The 16,754-nt window shown below is 39.4% G+C and overlaps 1 protein-coding gene across 1 annotated transcript in view; it reads right to left on the reverse strand.

Moving 5' to 3' along the window:
• FHIP1A (FHF complex subunit HOOK interacting protein 1A) overlaps nucleotides 1–16,754 on the reverse strand; it is a 228,275-nt gene that overhangs the window by 79,582 nt on the left and 131,939 nt on the right. The window lies entirely within an intron of this gene.

Consider the following 16,754-nt stretch of genomic DNA (forward strand, 5'->3'; position numbering starts at 1 on the left):
GAAAGGCAACTGATGAACAAGACACACATACCTGGCAGGATCAACCCTAACATATGGCATATGTTGAAACTAAAAAAATAACGGTTTTAAACTCTGTGTTTCTTTAAACCAAAAAAAGTTCTGAGATAACCAATTATAAAATAAGTTCCTAAGTACAGAGTTTCTGTTTGGGGTGGTGAAAAAGTTTTGGAAATAGTGGCGATGGTTTCACCACATTGTGACTGTAGTTAATGCTATTGAATTATACACTTAAAAATGGTTAAGATGGCAAACTTTGTTATACAGATTTTACCTCCAAAAAGAAAAAAAACAATTGACAGAAAGAATAAATAAATCTCCAATTAGGTCATGTGACAGCCCCAGTGTTTCTCTCCCTTACTACTGTGGGCCTTTGAATGCTTCCTACCTTTCTCCACGCATCAATACTTACTTCTACTTTGGGACGTGGAAATTAAAACAATCGTGTATCTCAACTTACATTAACTTTATGACTTGAAATTTCTATGATAATATCCATTTGATTTACTTCCTTTAAAATGTATACACGTGGTAATTTTTCAACAACCAAATATCTTATCAATGACTTTATCTTTGCTCTTTTTGCCTTTCTGAACTGCATGCTACATGGAATATGTCTTTTGCAGTATCTTCCTGGCCCAGTTCTACAACGTGCTGTTACGTGTTCTATATTTAGGTTACAGAATTTTTGCAAGTCACTAGGGAAGCTGGCAAAGGTACAATGCTATGTCAACAGACATGAGCAATGAGGGAAATTTATTTCTCAGGGAAAAGTCTAAGTTTTTCCCCTGTCAGAAACAGGACAAAGGAACCTTTATGGACCAGGCAAGTATAACCTTATAGAATGAATAGATTTCCACAGAATCTGTAATCTCTATAGACTTCCATTATAAAATTAATAATGCTACCACCAAGGAAATAATCACCCCAATACCCTTGACAGTTTCAACACGGAAGGCCTTCAGTTAGCAGCTACTCAGGAGGTACATGGCTCAACGACTGGTGGCTCCAGTGCGCCCACTGGACATCCCTTCTCCTTTGCTGCATGCCGGACTCCACCCTCCAAGACGCCCTCCAGAACTCCTTGAAGGCCTGACGACCCCTCTGGCAGAAACACTGGGACCTGGCAGTCCTCTTTTCCCTTTGCTCTGGCCTTGACATCTCACAGTGCAGGATCACAGTACCACACTTGTCCAAAAGGGGCCTCCACCTCAACACTGCATGCTCTCCAGCCCCAAAAGCCCTAACTTCAAGACTCCACATTCTGAAGAACAAATTAGCTACAAGTTTTATGAGTTCTATAATTTCAAAGTCCACATATTGAGTTTACTTATGAGAGCTATCTATACAGCTAGGCCTCGGGGTAGAAATGTAATTATACTTCTCATGTGTGCCCAGACTGTCTAAACTGCCTAAAATTGGGCCTGTGCATTATACATTGACAGAGGCATAGCAAATTAGCCCAATCTTTCTGGAAAATAATCTGGCAATATGTAATGGAAGCTATAAAATTGTTCCTGCCCTTTGACTTGTTAATCTCACTTTGGGGAAAATGTCCCAAGGAAACAACCCAGAAATTATTTGTTAAAAAAATGTCCACACCAAAGATATTTTCAATAATGAAATTATTTACTCAAACAGTCAAGAATAAGAGAATCAATCAAAATGTTACATCATCATACAATAAAGCTATTAAAAACAAACACTAAGTGAATCATATCATTACATGCAAATGTATACATGAAAAATAATTTAAGTTAAAAACTAGATATATTGACAAATAGATGCATGAATAAAAGTGAATCTGAAAAGATATTAATGAAATTTTAAGGTTAATTAGTTCTTCTTTCCTACAAATTGATCTAATTTCATAATATAAAAATAAAAGTAGACAAACTAATTTTCTACTAATATCTAAAAAAAGGACCAAACTATTGAGTTAAAAACAATAATTGGAAATTTCCTAATTCTCGGAAATTCCTAAGCAATATAAATTTATACATATGCATAATATTATACTATACACATGCATGTAAGTATTTATTACATATCTAGTATATATGTAAGTATATCTAGTATATATGTAAGAAAGGAAGGGAGGGAGGAAGGAGGAAAAGAAAGAAAGGAAAAGAAAGGAAGAAAAGAGACAGTTGTACCCCTTTAGATGACCACTAGCCATTTACAAGTTTGTCTAATTCTTAATATCCTTGTCATCCTTGCTACTCTCATTAAGAAAGAAAGAAGGAAGGAAGAGAGAGAGAGGGAGTTTGTTAGTTTGATAGCAGAGTCTCTTTGATCCCTGGGGAGGTTGAATAAGTCTGTAGATGATCTTTATCCCTTCATCAGTTGTAAAATGCTTCCTTACCAGGGTGTTCCCTTCTCCCTTACCTGTTACAATCTGTGAATCTGTTTTATCCAGAATGCCTTCTAGGGTGTCTATAAAAGGAAGTGTCAAGGGAAAAAAGTTCACTACTTCTCAATGCTTGTTAATAAATAACATTTTTTTCAGTGTTGGGTCATGTGGATCAGCTGACAGTTTTAACTCATAGTTGTTTCCAGAAAATAATTTAGTTGCGGTGAAAACGTTAACAACAATAGCTACTTTTTACCGATCACTTGCTATATGCCAGGCTCTATGTTGCACACATCATAAGCATAATTTCCTCCTCACATATAGATGAAGAAACAGAGGTTCAGGGAGGTTAAGTGTCTGGCCCAAGACCATACACGGCAAAGTCAGAATTTGAATCCCAGATTTGATTCCAACCCCAAGGTTTTACTCATTTTTGGAACGTTGCATGTCATTTTTATTCTAAATAAATGATGGAAAGCCCTTTAAAAAACATAAATTAAAAAAATAAAATAATAAAATAAATGTATATATGTAATATATAGCAAAACTATTTACATGATCACAAATGCATTTTTCTCATGAATTAATCTTCATTTACATTATTTATTCCAATGCATTCCTTTGCAAACAGACCTATTTTTTTGCTACGAAAAACCTAAAAAAGAGAACTAAGCTTTTTATACAGAATACAAACTATTTAGCAGCTTTTAAATTGAAGCATCTTTTACCCTCTTTATAGTAGCTCCTCTACATTGCCTTCTCGGTTAATGGACAGAGAAACATGAGAAAAGAGCTATAATAACCCACAGAGATATAAGGTTTGTTGATCATCTGGAATGGAGCAGACACATTAAGAGCCCTTTACTCTTTCCCAGCCCTGGCCTGGCGGTTTTACTGCCTGGAAGATGGGTGTGTTAAAACCAAGGCCCATGAGTCATGGAATACATAACACTCAGCAAAGTGCTGATTATGCCTGTGTTGCCACATGTCCTTAACCTCTCTCCTTGGGTGTCAGGACCCTCCCAGGCCACCTCCCTTTCCCTTCCAGGCAGACACACCCATGACCTGCTTTTACAACTGGGCTCTGGGGGCCCACACCCTGGGCCTGGTTCCTATCCTGACAGGGAATGGCTAAGAAGCTTCTTGGCTAGAGCACAACTGGCACCGAAATGCCCAAGAACTTCTGTTCTGACGTCCCAAGTTGGCTGCCCAGATGCTGTCGTAGTTCTTTCAGTTTCTGTAGACTGATTCCTGATGTGACCTGGAATTTTCCTTATTTTTCCCTTTTGTGCCGTCTTCTCACATCACTCCCACCTAACTCTAATATTCCTGTATCCCTGATTTCTGCTTGCTGCCTAGTTTCACCTGTTTACCAACTCTGACCTTCCTATCCCATGGATCCATGACCCTGTGCTGCTCACCATGGCTTCCCCAGGCCTGGCCCATTCCTCTGACTATCCTCTCTCTTATACTCTCAACTTTGCCTCAGATTTCCCAGCCCCAGCTTCTTCTCGGTCTCAGGGATTCAGTTCAGGGGGAAAAAACACAATTAAAGGGACTGGAGGGATCCAAGTGGGGAAGAGAGTGAAAGCAAGCAAAATACGCTTTGCAAATATTTCCTTTACTAAACAAGTTCACTTTGTTAGGCTGAAAATAACATTTAATAAACTAATCAACTTTTGTTAAAGCCCAAGCTCATTAAGTAAGTAATCAGCTAAGATCAGAAATAGCACTGTAGGGCCTGGCCCAGTAGCACAGCGACTGGGTTCGTGCGTTCTGCTTCAGTGGCCTGGGGTTTGCCGGTTCATATTCTGGGCGCAGACCTACTCACCACTCATCAAGCCATGCTGAGGCAGCATCCCACATAGAAGAACTAGAAGGACCTACAACTAGGATACACAACTATATGTATCAGGGCTTTGGGGAGAAAAAAGAAAAAGAGGAAGATTGGCAACAGATGTTAGCTCAGGGCCAATCTTCCTTAAAAAAAAAGAAAGAAATAGCACTGTAAATGTTTTGCTGATCATAGCTAGGCAATTGTTGATCTACAAACTTTAACAAGTACAAGCTGATGTGTGTGTGTGCGTGAATCATGAGCCCACATCACATACAGATCCACATGTAAACTATCACAATTCTCAAAAGAAACAAATACACAAAAAGATCAATAGTATGAACAATGGTATACAAGTTATCATCTAACCAATATAGCTAAATTTTAACCTAACTTCAAAGTCACTTGATCTTTAAAAATGAGGATTATTGAGGCTAAATAAAATGAAGAAATAGCATATTTCTTTCATTAAGGAATACCAGCTACTCTTATTCTTAGCTCCAATGATGGCCCCCATTAGTCAGTGATAATGGGCCTGAATTTCAAATACTCACAATTTCTAAATAGGATGCTCAAATGCTTTCAGAATGAAAGATCTACATAAATCACATAATCATACCTCAAGCTAACAAACGATTATTCTTCATAATAAACACAAATGTTTCTCTGTTGGGAGATTAGATTTGACCTCATCTTAATATTGTTCTATGTCCTATACACATGCATGTATCAATAGATGATTATTTATGCTACTTTGGTTAGAGCCTAGTTATTTCAAGAAAGTCACATGAGTACAATCATACTTCCAAATCCTTTGGAATGCTAATTTAAAGTGGCATTGTGGAAAAAAACAAGTTACTAAGTAACATTTTCCATCACACAGAAGGGCAGGATTTAGTGATCTTAAGCCAAATTCCACTTAATATATCAAATAACTACAACAAAAGTAAGTTTCCATCCAGTTCTTGTTCATTGCTTAACAGCTGTGTCTTTCAATTTGGGGTATTCCTTGCATATCTATTCCCACGAGAGACCTATACTGAGTCATTTCTTTTTATATTAACATAACAGCCTACTAATATATGTGTACTTGCACAAGTTGGTTAACGTCAGCTCCAGTCCTGAACTCCAGAGACTTGTCTAAATCTGGGATAAAACAGGATAGAGCAGGAGCTATATCTACATTCTATACCTCCTTGGGACCAAATAAACTCTAGTAATTCCTGCAATACAGAAACACGGTAGAAGCATCAGTCAATAAAATAACATAATAAACTAATCCCTAAGTTAGGTATATTTTTTTAGTTTAGGTATATATGGAAAGGACCTAAGAGCAATGATCTATATCATGATATTCCAGAGAACACCGTCATTTCAACCACAGCAAAAAGAGACTTATCGCCGACCATACAGTGGGAAAGTTGCTGATCTTTCAACATGTTCAACCACTTTAGAGTCTTTATAGAAGCACAGGCTAATGCCTTAGCCCTCTAAAGAAGCACAGCTTTGGTTCTGCTTTACTTTCTACTGTCAAGTTTACAGCTACCTGAAAAGCTGAGAAGAGAGACATAAATTTTTAAAACGTTAACAAACATCACTTTACTAAGACATTAAGAAGGTTAATCAGAGTTCTCTAACACTTCCCAACTTTCCATCTCTCAAAGATTTTACTTAACTTCTCTCTGACAAGGCACAGACAGAAAGAGTGAAGATGGAACAGAGCAAGAGAATGAGTTCCCCGGGGAACAGATAGAAATGCACATCTCAAATCCATGTATAAGTAAGTACTCTATACTTCTTTAATAGAGTCAGGCTACTTGGAGCTCTACACAAGATACTATACTTAAAACATTATCTAGGAGTTGATGTCAAGATGGCGGCGTAGGCAGACTCTGAACTCACCTCCTCCCAGGGACACAACGAATTTACAAGAACTCTTGGAACAATTACCCCTGAGAGAGAACTGAAAACTGGATAAAAAGAACCCCTGCAACAAGGGACAGTCCTGACTGAGATGGAAGAGGCAGAAATTCCTTTCTGGAGAGAAAAAGCCACCTTCGCAAGCCGCAGCGCTTCATGGCCAGCCAGGAGCAAGCTTAAGGTACGCAGCCTTCCGTAGAGGAGTGGGGGACTTGAGCAGGGACGCGTCACTGCTATAAGCATCTTTTGGGCACAGCACAACCAAGACGAGTGTCATAATATCTGGCTTGGCTGGCTACTAACAACAACAGGGAATATCTCTAGAAAAGCTACCGGACATAAGGCAGGAAAAAGCCAGCTCTTAAAGTGTCCATGCACAAATTCACCTGTTTTGGAAAGCAACCTAAAATCACCAGAAAGAAAGACGCACAATCCTTTGGTGAAAAGAGTCTCACCTGATAGGCTCTGGGTGCAACACAGTGAGAGGTGAGATGTCTCCAGTGACTGAGACATTGGTGGCAGCCATTATTGTGACCTAGTACAGGTGTGCTGACACAGACGCTGGCAGACCGCCATTGGAGTTCTTCCCCTGGCCTGTTACCCCAGGGTCTGCCCCACCCACTAGAGCACCGATTTAATCCAGCTCAGCCAGGGCAGGGAGCCTGCCCTAGGGACTGGCCCCACCCAACAGCAAGCCCTGGGGCAACCTGTGGGCCTGCATAGGCTGGGTGCCTGGATACCCTGCAGCCAGGTGAGTGGGTCCACCTCTGTGGGGCAGAGCATGCACGAGGAGCAGATGGAGTGTGTGGGGTGTTGGCAGAGTGTGTGGGGCCTCTGCAATGGGGTAACTGGGTCCACTTCAGGGGTTCGGGGCACACACACAGGGCAGGACCATGGTGATGGTGTGTGTGGCCCTGTGGGTGGTGGGGCTTGTGCTGCAGAAGACTTGCACTTCTCAAACAGCCAGGTAGGGGATCGGCCCCACCTTCTAAAGCCTGAAACAACTGGGTGCTCCTGTGCCTGGGGCCAGCCCCACTCCGCTGCAATCATGAGACCTGACAAGAGTCCTGTAGGCTGGAGGCCTATAGCAATTGTAAGCCCCTGAGCCTAGCAACCAGTCACACTGGGGGCCTACTCACTTAACAGAAAAACTGAAACAGGAATGTACTATTAGACCTTGCAGCCAACTGTGCTGAGGCTCCCCACACCCAATAAAGTGACTGCAGAGTCCACAGCAGCCACACTCAGCTGAGCATTACAACCAGCCAGCCAGGGGGACAGCCCAGCCTCCCTGGGCACCTGCACCAAGAGCAACACTGCCACAACAGAAGGACACACGTAGCCGACACAGGGGTCACTCCTGGAATATTTGGAACTGGTGACAAAAGGGAAGTACACTGCTAGGCCTCATAAGGCATCTCTTACATAAGGCCACCTCTCCAAGATCAGGAGATGTAGCTGACCTTCCTAATACATAGATATAAGCACAGAGAAAGAGGCAAAATGAGGAAGCAAAGGAATACATTCCAAGCAAGGGAACAGGACAAAAACCTCAGAAAAAGAACTAAATGAAATAGAAATGAGCGATCTACCTGACAAAGACTTCAAACAAAAAGTTATAAGGATGCTCACTGATCTTGGGAGAAGAATGGATGAACTCACTGAGAACATCAACAAAGAATTGGAAAATATAAAAAAGAACCAATCAGAAATGAAGAATACAATACTGGAAATGAAAAATTCACTAGAGGGGCTCAAAAGCAGAGTAGAAGATACAAAAGAATGATCAGCAAGCTGTATGAAAGACTAGAGGAAATCACCCAAGCTGAACAGACAAAAGAAAAAAGAATTAAAAAGAATGAGGACAGTCTAAGGGACCTCTGGGACAACATCAAGCGCACTAACATCCATGTGACAGGTGTCCCAGAAGGAGAAGAATGAAACAAAGGGGCAGAGAATCTATTTCATGAAATAATAGCTGAAAACTTTCCTAACCTAAGGAAGGAAACAGACATCCAGGTACAGGAAGCACAGAGAGCACCAAACCAGATAAACCCAAAGAGGCCCAAACCAAGACACATTATAATTAAAATGTCAAGAATTAAAGATAAAGAGAGAATCCTAAAAGCCACAAGAGAAAGGCAACAAGTTACATACAAAGGAAACCCCATAAGGCTATCAGCTGACTTCTCAGCAGAAACCTTACAGGCTAGAAGGGAGTGGCATGATATATTTAAAGTGCTGAAAGGAAAACACCTACAGCCAAGAATACTCTATCCAGCAAGGTTATCATTTAGAATGAAAGGAGAGATAAAGAGTTTCCCAAACAAGCAAAAATTAAAGGAGTTTATCACCAAGAAACCAGTCTTACAAGAAATGCTAAAGGGACTTATTTAAGGGGGAAGGAGAAGACCACAAATAGGAATAAGAAAATTATCCAAAAAAATAAAAAAGCAATAAAATCACTGGTAAAGGCAAAAATATAGTAAAGGTAGCAGATCAACCACCTGCTAGGTGGAAGATAATATGAAGGTGAAAAGACAAACAGTACTAAAATTATCTATTTCCATGATAAGAGGGTAACAGATACATACACAAAAAAAAGGAGGTTAGATATGAGATCAAAAACAAAATATGGGAGGAGGGGAGTAAAACAGTAGAGCTTTTTGAAAGAGGTCAAACTAAAGAGACCATCAACTTAATATAGACAGCTATATATGTACATAATGTATGAACCTCATGGTAAACACAAACCAGAAACTTATAATAAATAAACAAAAAATTAAGAGAAAGGAACCCAAACATAATACTGAAGAAACCCACAAAACCACAAAGGAAGAGAGCAAGAGAAGAAGAAACAAACAGAGAAGAACTACTAAAACACCCAGAAAAAAAGTAACAAAATGGCAATAACTACATACTTATCAACAGCTACTTTAAATGTCAATGGGGGCTGGCCCCCTGGCTTAGCGGTTAAGTGTGTGCGCTCCACTGCTGGCGGCCTGAGTTCGGATCCTGGGCACGCACCGACGCACCACTTGTCAGGCCATGCTGTGGCAGCGTCCCACATAAAGTGGAGGAAGATAGGCACAGATGTTAGCCCAGGGCCAGTCTTCCTCAGCAAAAAGAGGAGGATTGGCATGGGTGTTAGCTCAGGGCTGATCTTCCTCACATAAATAAATAAATAAATAAATGTCAATGGACTAAATGCTCCAATCAAAAGGCATAGGGTGTCTGATCGGATACAAAAAAACAAGACCCATATATATGCTGCATACAAGAGACACACTTCAGGCCTAAAGACACTCACAAACTGAAAGTGAAGGGATGGAAAAACATACTCCATGCAAACAGCAATGAAAAGAAAGTGGGGGTAGCAGTACTTATATCAGATAAAATAGACTTTAAAACAAAAACTGTAACAAAGAGACAAAGAAGGGCACTGTAGGATGATCAAGGGAACAATCCAACAAGAGGATATAACGCTTGTAAATATCTATGGCTCCAACATAGGAGCACCTACATATATAAAGCAATTATTAATAGACATAAAAGAAGAAAAAGACAGTAACACAATAATAGTAGGGGACTTGAACACTCCACTTACACCAATGGATAGATCATCCAAACAGAAGATCAATAAGGAAACATTGGCCTTAAGCGATACATTAGACCAGATGGACTTAGTAGATATATACAGAACATTCCATCCAAAAATCGCAGAATACATATTCTTTTCAAATGCACATGGAACATTCTCTGGGACTGATCACATATTAGGCCACAAAACAAGTCTCAATACATTTAAGAAGACTGAAATAATACCAAGCATCTTTTCTGACCACACGGGTATGAAACTAGAAATCAACCACAGGAAGAAAATCAGAAGAGCCACAAATATGTGTAGACTAAACAAAATGCTACTGAACAACAATTGAGTCAGTGAAGAAATCAAAGGAGAAATCAAAAAACACCTGGAGACAAATGAAAATGAAAATACGACATGCCAAAATGTATGGGATACAGCAAAAGCAGTTCTAAGAGGGAAGTTTATAGCAATACAGGCCTACCTCAACAAACAAGAAAAATCTCAAATAAAGAAACTAACAGTGCACCTAGAGGAACTACAAAAAGAAGAATAAACAAAGACCAAAATCAGTAGAAGGCAGGAAATAACAAAAATCAGAGCAGAAATAAAAGAAAGAGACTAAAATAACAATAGAAAAAAAAAAATCAATGAAACTAAGAGCCGGTTCTTTGAAAAGATAAACAAAATTGACAAGCCTTTAGCTAGACTCACCAAGAAAAAAAAGAGAGAAGGCTCAAATAAATAAAATCTGAAATGAAAGAGGAGAAATTACAACAGACACCCCAGGAATACAAAAGATTATAAAAGAATACTACAAAAAGCTATATGCCAACAAATTGGATAATCTAGAAGAAATAAATAAATTCTTAGAATCATACAACCTTCCAAAACTGAATCAAGAAGAAATAGAGAATTTGAATAGACCAATCACCAGTAAGGAGACAGAAACAGAAATCAAAAACCTCCCAAAAAATAAAGGTCCAGGACCAGACGGCTTCCCTGGTGAATTCTACCAAATACTCAAAGAAGACTTAATACTTATCCTTCTCAAACTTTTCCAAAAAATTGAAGAGGAGGGGAAGCTTCCTAACTCATTCTATGAAGCCAACATAACCCTGATACCAAAACTAGACAAGGACAACACAAAAAGAGAAAATTACAAGCCAATATCACTGATGAACATTGATGCAAAAATCCTCAACAAAATTTTAGCAAATCAAATATGACAATACATTAAAAAGATCATACACCACGATCAAGTGGGATTTATTCCAGGGATGCAGGGATGGTTCAACATCCGCAAATCAATCAACATGATACACCACATTAACAAAATGAAGAATAAACATCATATGATCATCTCAATAGATGCAGAGAAAGCATTTGACAAGATACAGTATCCATTTATGACAAAAACTCTGAATAAAATGGGTATGGAAGGAAAGTACCTCAACATAATAAAGGCCATATATGACAAACTCACAGCTAATATTATTGTCAATGGAGAAAAACTGAAAGCTATCCCTCTGAGAACAGGAACCAGACAAGAATGCCCACTTTCACCACTCCTATTTAACATAGTACTGGGAGTCCTAGCCAGAGCAATCAGGCAAGAAAAAGAAATAAAACAGACCCAAATTGGAAAGGAAGAAGTGAAACTGTCACTATTTGCAGATGACATGATTTTATATATAGAAAACCCTAAAGAATCCACCAAAAATCTTTTAGAAGTCATAAATGAATACACTAAAGTTGCAGGATACAAAATCAACACACAAAAATCAGCTGCATTTCTATACACTAACAACAAAGTAGCAGAAAGAGAAATTAAGAATACAATCCCATTTACAATTGCAACAAAAAGAATAAAATACCTAGGAATAAACTTAACCAAAGAGGTGAAAGATCTGTACACTGACAACTATAAAACATTGTTGAAACAAACTGAACACACGAAGAAATGGGAAGATATTCCATGATCTTGGATTGGAAGAATTAACACAGTTAAAATGTCCATATTTCCTAAAGCAATCTATAGATTCAATGCAATCCCTATCAAAGTTCCAACAACATTTTTCACAGAAACAGAACAAAGAATCCTAAAATGTATATGGAACAACAAAAGACCCTGAATAGCCAAAGGAATCCCGAGAAAAAAGAACAAAGCTGGAGGTGTCATACTCTCTGATTTAAAAATATACTACAAAGCTATAGTAACCAAAACAGCATGGTACTGGCACAAAACCAGATACACAGATCAATGGAACAGAATTGAGAGCCCAGAAGTAAACTCACACATCTATGGACAGCTAATTTTTGACAAGGTAGCCAAGAACATACAATGGAGAAAGGAAAGTCTCTTCAATAAATGGTGTTGGACAGCCACATGCAAAAGAATGAAAGTAGACCATTATCTTACACTATACACAAAAATTAACTCAAAACAGATTAAAGACTTGAATGTAAGACCTGAAACCATGAAACTTCTAGAAGAAAATATAGGCAGTATGCTCTTGGACATCGGTCTTAGCAGCATATTTTCAAGCACCATGTCTGACCAGGCAAGGGAAACAATAGAAAAAATAACTAAATGGGACTACATCAAATTAAAAAGCTTCTGCACAGCAAAGGAAACCATCAACAAAACAAAAAGACAACCTAACAATTGGGAGAAGATATTTGCAAACCATGTATCTGATAAGGGGTTAATATCCAAAATATATAAAGAACTCATACATCTCAACAATAAAAAACAAACAACCCAATTAAAAATGGGCAAGGGGCCTGCCTGGTGGCATACTGGTTGAGTTCGGGTGCTCTGCTTCGGCGGCCTGGGGTTCGCAGGGTCACATCCCGGGCATGGACCTACGCACCGCTCATCAAACCATGCCGTGGCGGTGTCCCATGTATAAAATAGAGGAAGAGGGGCACAGATGTTAGCTTAGGGCCAATCTTCCTCAGCAAAAAGAAGAATATTAGCAACAGATGTTAAAAGGCACAGGAAAAGATGATGTTCAATATCATTAACTGTCAGGCAAATGCAAATCCAAACTACAATGAGATATCACCTCACCCCCGTCAGAATGGATATAATTAACAAGACAGGCAACAAGTGTTGGAGAAGATGTGGAGAGAAGAGAACTCTCATACACTGCTGGTCGGAATGCAAACTGGTGCAGCCACTATGGAAAACAGTATGGAGATTCCTCAAAAAATTAAGAATAGAACTACCATATGATCCAGCTATTCCACAGCTGGGTATTTATCCAAAGAACATGAAAACATGAATGTGTAAAGATATATGCACCGCTGTGTTCACTGTAGCATTATTCACAATAGCCAAGACTTGGAAGCAACCTAGGGAGGAATGGATAAAGAAGATGTAGAATATATCCACAATGGAATACTACTCAGCCATAAAAAAACGATCAAATCCGGCCATTTGTGACAACATGGATGGACCTTGAGGGTATTAGGGAGAAAGTCAAATACTGTATGATGTCACTCATAAGTAGAAGACAAAAACAACAGCAAACAATCACATAGAGACAGAGATTGGATTCGTGGTTACCAGAGGGGAAGGGGGGAGGGAGGAGGGCAAAAGGGATGATTAGGCACATATGTGTGGTGATGGATAGTAGTTAGTCTTTGGGTGATGAACATGATGTAATCTATACATAAATCGAAATATAATGATGTACATCTGAAATTTATATAATGTTATAAACCAATGTTACCACAACAAAATATATTATCTATTTTTCATTATTGTGGGAAGGCATTTGATTTAATTAACTAATCTAGATGATTCAGCTTTTTCCCATCCTCACTCTCTCCAAGAAGAAAAAGGTTACTAAACCCACTAGCTTTCTTCATCCATCACCATTACTTTATTTGAGCTGTGAAATTTTCTTAGCTTAAAAAATTGTATAACAGCTTATTTTGGGAGGCTGAGGATGGTAAGGAGAACTTTTGGGCAATTAACTAGAAGCACACAGAAACATACATTTCCAATTGATTTTTTTTTTTAACCCATCACCTCTGTTCTCCTGGCTCTAAAAGCAGACACCATTTAGTTCATAACTAATACTGATCCAAAGCTTGAAAGGAGAGGATAGAGAATGAAGAGAGCAAGGTCCATGAAGCTCCACAAAGTACCACTGTGCTATTAAGAATAACCAGTTTAATTCACACGGCAACATAGTTGAAAAGTTTATTACCTGGTGGACCAATGCTTCTTCTTGCTCTCTCTTCCATTCAGAAAACGCAAAGAAGCAAAGGCAAGAGATAAAAACAACAGTCTATGGGCCGGCCCCGTGGCTTAGTGGTTAAGTGCGCGCGCTCTGCTGCTGGCGGCCCGGGTTCGGATCCCGGGCGCACACCGACGCACTGTTTGTCTGGCTATGCTGAGGCCACGTCCCACATACAGCAACTAGAAGGATATGCAACTATACAACTATCTACTGGGGCTTTGGGGGAAAAATAAATAAAATTATTAAAAAAAAACAACAGTCTACTAGACTATAAACTGTTCTTACAGACTACTACAAAAATTTAACACACACGCACACTCCTCTAGATCATTATCATTAAACGTTTAAGTCCAGAGATCTTGCTGGTAGCAAATCATAAAATGTTTTAAAATTAGTGTATGTTCAAAGCTGCTTTCTAAGTTGCCTAGCTCTTCTAAAGTTATATTTCATATTTCCTGTTTTTCAGTTCAACAATTTATTGAACATCTTAAGATGCCACACTCTGTTCTTGGCACTGGAGATGCAGGTAAATTACAAATGGTCTCTGATCACAAGGAGCTTAATGAGGTTGGGAAGAAGATACTGTACATGTAATTTTAATACAAGGTGGTTGGTGTAACAGTGAAAGAATACTCAGGGAACTGCTGGAGCACAGAACAGGAGCATGACAGAGGGCCGGGAAGGTTTCCTGGGGGAAATGATGTCCCAAATGAGTCCTATAGAAGAGGCGGCAGTTAACTAGAGGGAGGGATATTCCAGGCAGAAAGAAGACTAAGTGACCAAGGCAGAGAGGCATGAAATAGCACCATGGGCACTGCCCAGGGGTGGGGGTGGCACAGAACTCCAAGTAATTTTTCATTTCTAGAGACTAAATGAGAGACAGGGAGTGAAAGAGGCCAGAACATAAAGAACCCTGGCCTGTAGATGGCCAAATGCCACTGAAATGTGCAACTAGAGAAATGACCCAGACAGATCTGGATTTTAGATTCATTGCTCTGGTGACTTATAACGCAAGATGGCATCTCAGAAGATGAGAAGAAGTACAGGCCAGAGGCTACTTCCTATAGCCTGGATTCTCCAGTGTCATTATTAGGAATGCAACTATTCCCGAACGTCCACTGTAGAACTATTCTGGGAATGCCATGAGATCACTGGACCCAGGGAACAGTTTGGAAACTCAAGTGCACCACTGGGCCCCTCAAGGTCTCCCCGCTGGCGACCCACCTGATCACAGACTGCCTTGGATGATGGTTGGTCGTATAACTAGCTGTCCCTGACAGACTGCAGGGTGTAGGTGGGCAAGCAGATATCTTCTTCCATCAAAGTTTGCTTTTTAACTCAAGCTCTGGAATAGAAGCTACTAGTAAACAGCAGAACAGAACCTGTCAAATACGTTAATTATGCTGAATTCATACTGAAGTATCCTCACAAACAGAAGAACTCTGGACACCAGAGGCTTTTGTTGCCTTCATTTTTCCTAATTTAATATATAAAAAAGTACTCTACTTGCCAGCTAATGGGACACTTCAGTAAATAAAATGCTGTAGTGCAGTTCTGTCTTTGCCACATTTCTCACCAGCCTTACAGGTTTTCTTGAGTTGCCTCAGGGGAACCCAGGGGCTACAGGCACACTAGTCATAGGAGTTTATGTCAGATTTTTGTCCATTTCCCAAGCCTCTGCAACTGCTCTTCATCCATCCCCAGCCTGAACAACTCACAGCAAAGTGCTAATGTATGAAACTCCAAAACAATGAATAAGTGGCATTTATTCCTATCAACTGAAGGTCTCAGCCCTTACCTCACACTTAGCCCCACATCTCTGCCTTGCCCCGACTGCTTCATCTTTTTTTTTTACCATTCAAAAAAGCCAAAGCTGAGCATTTCTTCCCAATAACCCTTCTCTAAAATGTTCTTTTCCTTTCTATCATTAAAACCTCCTTTGTCCACAGTCAAGCTAGCAAAATCTCACTTTCTCCATTTTCCAGGCCATTTCCATCCATAAAAGTCCTTTCTCTTGACTTGATTCCTATAATCATTATTATTCACTTTGTAATAATGTATCTCATGTTGTCATCCAAATTAGATTATGCATCCTTTAAAAGCCCAGACCAAGGCTAATACATTCCTGTGTCCCACTTGTGATGCCTACAGTGATGTACCTTAAGTTTGGACTCAGTAAATCTCCATTTAACAATAATCACATTGACATCCACATGAATTTCTCGAACCAGTATATTTATTCATAAAGGTAACAGAAACGTCCTCAAGAACCTTTGGAAGTAGACAGAGACTGAGAGTGTTCTCCAGATTTATTTAAAAGGAAAAGTCAAGACTAAAGATTACAGTAAGAAACTTGCCCAATGTTAAAGAAATGGCTGAAACAACATAAGACCAAGAGTGTCCCCACTTTACAAAAGGAAGTGTTTAATAACTAAACACCATTCCCTCTGACAAAGTTATCCTTACCCTCAACTCAATATTTTTCTGCACTAAACAGAGGGTGTTATGCATCAGCACTAAAGGGGGGTGCTATGCTTCAGATAACCCAAATTGTCTGATAATGCTGAAGTCATTCATATTGGATATGGAAATGAATAATACGATTCTGGGACCAATATTTACTCCTTCACTAATGAGAAAGAGCATTTACACACTGCTGAATTAAGACACTCTTAACAGCATTCCAACAGCTTTGGAAAAAGCTTGCCCGGGACATAATTTAACAGGGCAAAAGATCCATCTACATAAAATCAAGAGGTTGATAATACATCATATGTCTTTGAAGAG

Source organism: Ceratotherium simum, chromosome 12 (assembly GCF_057802395.1).
Source record: "Ceratotherium simum simum isolate JZ-2026a chromosome 12, ASM5780239v1, whole genome shotgun sequence".
Taxonomy (NCBI): Eukaryota; Metazoa; Chordata; class Mammalia; order Perissodactyla; family Rhinocerotidae; genus Ceratotherium; species Ceratotherium simum.